Genomic DNA, 7,112 nt, shown 5'->3' with positions numbered 1-7,112 from the left:
AGACAGCAAGTGACTCTGCCGTTCTGATACAGTTAGGGAGTTCATTCCATTCATTGGTTTACATGCCAATATCCAGTTACAGTTATAGCGCCATCTGCTGGCAACATTAAATGAAATGTTTTACACTGTAACAAACTCCTCCAAGCAAGTTCTGTTAGTATAATCCAAAGGCCTTTGTGATGATAAATTGTGAAGATCTAGAGTTTTCGCCAAAGGCGTGTCCGTGACAGACTGACAATGTTCAGTGCTTCGCCACTGAGGAGGAAGTACTTATAATTCAGCCACACAATGTTGGATCTTCCTGAAAATTCACAAACTTAATGAGATTCCTCTCCTGAAGACATCTATGTTCCAATATTGAGTCACAGTCATAGCGCCACCCTTTCATTGCAAATCATTTCACTACTTGCAGCTTTATTCATATTTATTTATTAATTCATTCATTTTTCTTAGTTCCTGATTTATCAGGGGTCGCCACAGCGGAATGATCCACCAACTACTCTGGCATGTTATACACAGTAGATCGACTTCCAGCCGCAACTCAGTACTGGGAAACACCCCTACACTTTCTCAATCTCACACATGCCTGTACACTACAGCCAGTTTATTCTGTTAATTCATTCTGATGTGGCAATCCCTGATAAATCAGGGACTAAGCCGAAAAAAAGTGAATGAATGAATAATTTTAGTTCTTTTTGAAAACAATATTGATCATGCTGCTCCATTTGTACCCTGTGCTTGTTTTGAATATTACATGATAATATTACAACTATTTATCAGCAATTGCACACAAGTACAGCAATTGCATACTGTTTTGAATGGAGGACAATCAGAAAGATGATCATTTATTTTCCCCATAGAGTATTTTGTTCTATTGTTTCCTAACCATGTCACCTCAAAGGAATCTCCACAGCCATTGTAAAATGCATTCCACTTCAAGTGAATGAGGGAATCTTACATGGACGTACCCTCGACCCCTCGAGCGAATCTGCTAAAAATCTACACTCCAGAACCTGTATGTCACAGAATGCAATGCAATTGTGACATCACATCAGTGTAGATTCCAGTGCTCAAGGGTTTAGGCCAGTGGTTCTCAAACTTTTTTCACCTCAGAAAAATAAATGTCAGCATAGCATAGTAGACCTAATTAAGCTGCCACAGCACTGCGCAGTTCAAAAACAAGGCAGATTAATTCCTATTATTAAGAATAGTTAATATTGTCAGCTACTTTAAACATTATAAATAATTTGAATATTAACTGTGCTTGCAATTAAAAAAACAAAATAAATGTAAAAAAAATCTAAGTTTAAATTAAAATGGCTACATCCTGCTTTGCTACTGTTCGGACGTCTTTGCCTACTGCTCCGCTCTCTGCTCACCTGCTTTTATATCTTATACCCTAATTTTAACTTGAACTTATCAGCACAGTGCTCAAACGACACAGCTTGAAGATCAGCATCGATTCTACAAACTTTCTGGATTATAGCTTTACTAACAAGAGGGGAATTATCGTCTAAACAATCCTCCCGCTACCAACTTTCAGCTGCTCACATTCCTGAGATGGGAAAACACGGCTGTAAAAATGCCTCTGGATCGGATCAATTCAGATTCTCACTGCTGCACAAACTGCCACAAACTTCTACAAAAGATTGCAGTTCTTGAAACAAAGTTACTTGCGATCCGACCAGAACTGCAGCTTCATTGTGGACGCTCGCAGCATGTAGCAGGTGAGTCCCATAACTCTATTCCTGCCACTGTTTCGAGCACAGAAAAACAGAATAAAACTGTTGAAAATGAACATTGGCATAAACAAGGTGCGAAACCAAAGGGTACTCGTGGGGTCAGATCATACGCTGCCGCATTAGCGTCTTCTACCCCAAATACAGCTCGGACTCAAATACAGCTTCAGAACAGATATGAAGTATTGAGTAATATGGGTGTAGAATCCCCAAATGCAGTCAGACAGAGATCGCATGACTCAGCAGCTAACTCTGCATGGAACAGAGGCTCAAGGCCGACTAGACAGCGGCATTCTGCTCCGATCGCACCTGAGATAAGAACACTAGTGGTAGGACATTCAATAATTAGGAATTTTAGGAGCAAATCTATAATGACATACTGCTTTCCTCATGCAACAGTTTCTGATGTAAAAAAAAAAACTTAAGGAAATTCTGAAAAAACACAAGACTGCAAAACGGATTATCATCTATGTGGGGAAGAATGATATTCGGAAGAAACATTCAGAACTGCTCAAGAGAGATTTCTGTGAGCTCTTGGAAACAGTTGAAAGATTGAAAATTCAGCCGTTCATCAGTGGACCACTCCCTGCAAGAGGGACAAATATGTTTTCACGGCTTCTTGGTCTAAATGTATGGCTGCAGAAAACATGTAACAGGAAAGGACTGAATTTTATTGACAACTTCAATCTCTTCTGGAACCAAAGACAACTGTTGACATCAGACGGCCTTCAGCCAAACTTGGTGCAAAGGTGCTAAAGGACAATATCTTTTTGTCCCTCCATCATCCATCAGCTGTGTGTGCCACTGACCTCAATCCAAATGGCACATACACACCTAGCAAATGTTCGGATGACCACAGAACCTCAAATCAGCTTCTGAGTGGACTTGGGGCTGATGCATCACCCAAGGACAGTGATAATGCTACGCAGCCAAAACACCCACTGTTGATAGAGACACTGTCACTGGCCCTCTGCTCAACACAGACAGACTGTGACGCATCAGAACAGCATCAAGTCTCATCACTCAAAAATGATCCTCAGAAAAACAGCCAGGAAAACATATTTCAGCAGCCAGATTCTCTAGAGCCACAGCCTCTGTCACCAGACACATTCTCATTGTCACCTTGCTCGTCTCTCTTGGGTTCTCAAAAAAGATGGAGGAACCGGTGTATGCTGGAACTAAACTTTCACACTCCATCGCCGCAAGCCCCCAGTTACCAAGCAAAAAGCGGCCTGCTCCACAACCACCTCTGACCCCACCAGGAAGAGCCCTCTAACTTTTGCCCCACTGCCAGGGCCCAAACAACAACGCACCATCTTCAGCTGGTGAACAAAACAGCTCTCCATGATGTGTCTCGGGTGCCTGCTTAGATAACAGTGTCTTTATCAGATGTTTACAGAACAAGCAGGAACCTAGTGTGCCTGTAGCTTTCTCTACACATATATGTGTTGTATCACGTGACAGAAAACCTAAGACTTCTTCAGGCCGTATAGCAAATCATTCAAATCTTGTGTCTATTAAATATAAATCTGACACTACTGTAGCAAAAATAGCTAAAACTGTTAAGTTAGCACTTTTAAACATCCGATCACTTAACAATAAGTCACTTTTAGTCAATGATTTTATCAACACAAATTGCCTTGATTTTATGCTTTTAAATGAAAATTGGCTAGATGACCGCTGAAGCGCAGCAGTTCTGAATGAAATAGCTCCTTTAAACTTTGACTTTTTGAGTGTTTGCAGAGCCAAGAGGAGAGGTGGAGGCATCGCTGCCCTGTTTAAAGATGTCTATGAGTGTAAACAAGTGTCATTTGGTGACTTTTGTATTTTGAATATCTAAAAGGTGCTCCACGTATCTTACTGATCATTATCTACAGACCTCCAAAATATTCTCCAACTTTTATTGATGATTTTACTGAGCTGTCATCATTAGTAACCTCTGAATTTGACTATTTTACCATTGCTGGGGATTTTAATATTCACATTGATAATCCAGAAATCAATGCTGTAAAAGAACTGATGACTGTTTTGCTTTTTTCTTTGTGCAAATTATTGCTTTACATGCACACGCATTTTTAAAAAAATCCAATATTAGTTTTGGAAAAAAACGTGCACTCGTTTACCATATTAATTGAAATATATATAAATGCCACATATACGGCCTATGTTTCCTTTATGAATATTATTGAGAATATTCCATATTCTATTCTAAAACATAAAATCACTTACAAAACTCTAACTCATATTCTAATGTTATATGTAAATTGTCACATTAATAATTTTAATTTATAGAAGGCTATTTATTAAGAAATAAAATAAAAAAACAATATCCTACTTAATAATTATATATATATATATATATATATATATATATATATATATATATATATATATATATATATATATATATATATATATATATATATATAGTTGAAGTCCGAATTATTAGCCAAATTAATATTATTCTTTTTTATATTTCCCAGATGATGTTTAAAATTATTAGCCTCTTTAAGCTATTTTTTTTTTTCATCTACAGAACAAACCATCATTAATCAATAACTTGCCTAATTACCTTAACCTGCCTAGGTAACCTAACAAATCTAGTTAAGCCTTTAAATGTCACTTTAAGCTGTATAGAAGTGTCTTGAGGAATATCTAATAAAATATTGTTCACTGTCATCATGACAAAGATAAAATAAATCAGTTATTAGAAATGAGTTATTAAAACTATTATGTTTAGAAATATGTTGAATAAATCTTCTCTCTGTTAAACAGAAATTGGGGGAAAAAATAAACAAGGAGGCTAATAATTTAGGGGGGGGATTATATAGTTGAAGTCAGAATTATTAGCCCCCTTTGAATTATTTTTCTTTTTAAAATATTTCTCAAATTATGTTTAACAGAGCAAGGAAATTTTCACAGTATGTCTGAAAATATTTGTTCTTCTGGAGAAAGTCTTATTTGCTTTATTTCGGCTGGAATAAAAGCAGTTTTTAATTTTTTAAAAGCCATTTTAAGGTCAAAATTATTAGCCCCTTTAAGTTATATATTTTTTCGATGATCTACAGAACAAACTTTCATTATACAATAACTTGTCTAATTACCCTAACCTGCCTAGTTAACATAATTAACCTAGTTAAGCCTTTAAATGTAACTTTAAGCTGTATAGAAGTGTCTTGAAAAACATCTAGTCAAATATTATTTACTGTCATCATGGCAAAGATAAAATAAATCAGTTATTAGAAATGAGTTATTAAAACTATTATGTTTAGAAATGAGTTGAAAAAATTTTTCTCCGTTAAACAGAAATTAAACAAGGGGGCGAATAATTCAGGGGGGCTAATAATTCTGACTTCAACTGTGTGTGTGTATATATATATATATATATATATATATATATATATATATATATATATATATATATATATATATATATATATATATATATTTTTTTTTTTTTTTTTTAAGTAGTCTATTATGTTTTTTATTAATGTCTACTTTTTTACAAATTTACAAATTTCACATTCAAATCACTGCTGCAGCAATGTTCTAACCCAGGGGTCACCAAACTTGTTCCTGGAGGGCCGGTGCCCTACAGATTTTAGCTCCAACTCTAATCAAACACACCTGAACAAGCTAATCAAGGTCTTACTAGGTATACTTGAAACATCCATCTTAAGGCAAGTTGTAGCTAAACTCTGCAGGAACACCTATAAACCTAGGCCCTCCACCTAAGGGGTCTCTGACCCCAGCAATCTACCCAGGGACCAACCTCTCTCCCTGGACTTGCAGTCTGGGCCCCAGAAAGCCCCTTTGCCCTCCAGGACCGAGATTGGTGACTCTTGTTCTAGCCTATAGGCCCATGTCATGTACATTACATACATTTCTTAATAAATAGCCTAGGCTACTATAAATTAAAACCATTAACGTAGCCAATATATTTTTGTTTTCCCAAGCTTTGGAGACATAATGTACATTCTGCATTCCAAAGGTCACCTATAGCTTTTGTCTTGAGCCACGGCTGCATTCAACATGGCATAAATGATTTCAAAGTGCACTACGAAGGGAGCACAAGTGTCAGTATGATGATTGCTCAAACTGAACTGCAAAAAATACTTTGAAAGCAAATTAGACGTAAAAGAGATTGCTTTAATGTTTCTTTTTTTTTTTTTAATGTTTAAATGTTGGAACGTTCTATTCACCTTATTCTCTGCATATGAGTGGGCGCAGCCATTTGAATTATTTTGGCTCAAGACTGCCGGTCTCATTGACTTCCATTCATTTTTAGATGTTAAAAACAGCTCGTTTTGCTGTTTGGTGTTGCAAATTGATATTTTCTTATTATATCATTCTACTTTGTTTGTATTTTCATGCAAACACTTGTTTGTAGAATAAGTATTTTGATAGTTTTCTGCTGTTTATTATTCCTAGTTGTTTCTCCCATCAACAGCTGAATCGGACGTTCTAAAACAATTGCAAAAACGAGCGCACTTCCGCATTGAAGAATAAGGTCAATATGAATAGGGCTTAGTGGGGATAACTGGGAATAGAACACAACCATGAACTATAATTCTAACTAAAGCTCATCCATCCATCCATATGTCTCTGGGCCCCAGACTGCAGATCCAGGGAGTGACGTTGGCTTCTGGTTTGCCTGCTGAGGTCAGGGACCCCTTAGTTGGAGGGCAAGGGGCCCTCTGGGGCTCAGACTGCAAGTCCAGTGAGAAAGCTTGGCCCCTAGGTAGCTTGCTGGGGTCAGGGACCCCTTATGTGGAGGGCAAGGGGCCATAAGGAGCCCAGATTTCAATTCCAGGGAGATAGGTTCGTCCCTGGGTAGCCTGCTGGGGTCAAGGACCCCTTATGTGGAGGGCAAGGGGCTCTTTGGGTCCCAGACTGCAAGTCCAGGGAGAGAGGTTGGCCTCTGGGTAGCTTGCTGGGGTCAGGGACCCCTTAGGTGTAGGGCAAGGTGCCCCCGGGGTCCTAGACTGCAAATCCATGGAAAGAAGTTGGCCTCTGGGTAGCTTGCTGGGGTCAGGGTCCGCTTAGGTGGAGGGCAAGGAGGCCCTCTGGGCCCCAGACTGCAAGTCCAGGGAGAGAGGTTGGCCCCTGGGTAGCCAACTGAGGTCAGGTACCCCTTCGGAGGAAAGCAAGGGGCCCCCTGGAGCCCAGACTGTAAGTCCATGGAGAGAGGTTGGCCCCTGGGAAGCTTGCTGGGATCAAGGACCCCTTAGGAGGAGGGCAAGGGGCCTTTAGGAGCCCAGACTGCAAGTCCAGGGAGAAAGGTTGGCCCCTGGGTAGCTTGCTGGGGTCAGGGACCCCTTATGTGGAGGGCAAGGGGCCCTCAGGGGTCCAGACTGAAAGTCCAGGGAGAGA

This window comes from Danio aesculapii, chromosome 8, assembly GCF_903798145.1.
Source record: "Danio aesculapii chromosome 8, fDanAes4.1, whole genome shotgun sequence".
Taxonomy (NCBI): Eukaryota; Metazoa; Chordata; class Actinopteri; order Cypriniformes; family Danionidae; genus Danio; species Danio aesculapii.
The sequence above is the reverse complement of the archived record's forward strand: the minus strand, read 5'-3'. Positions refer to the sequence as shown.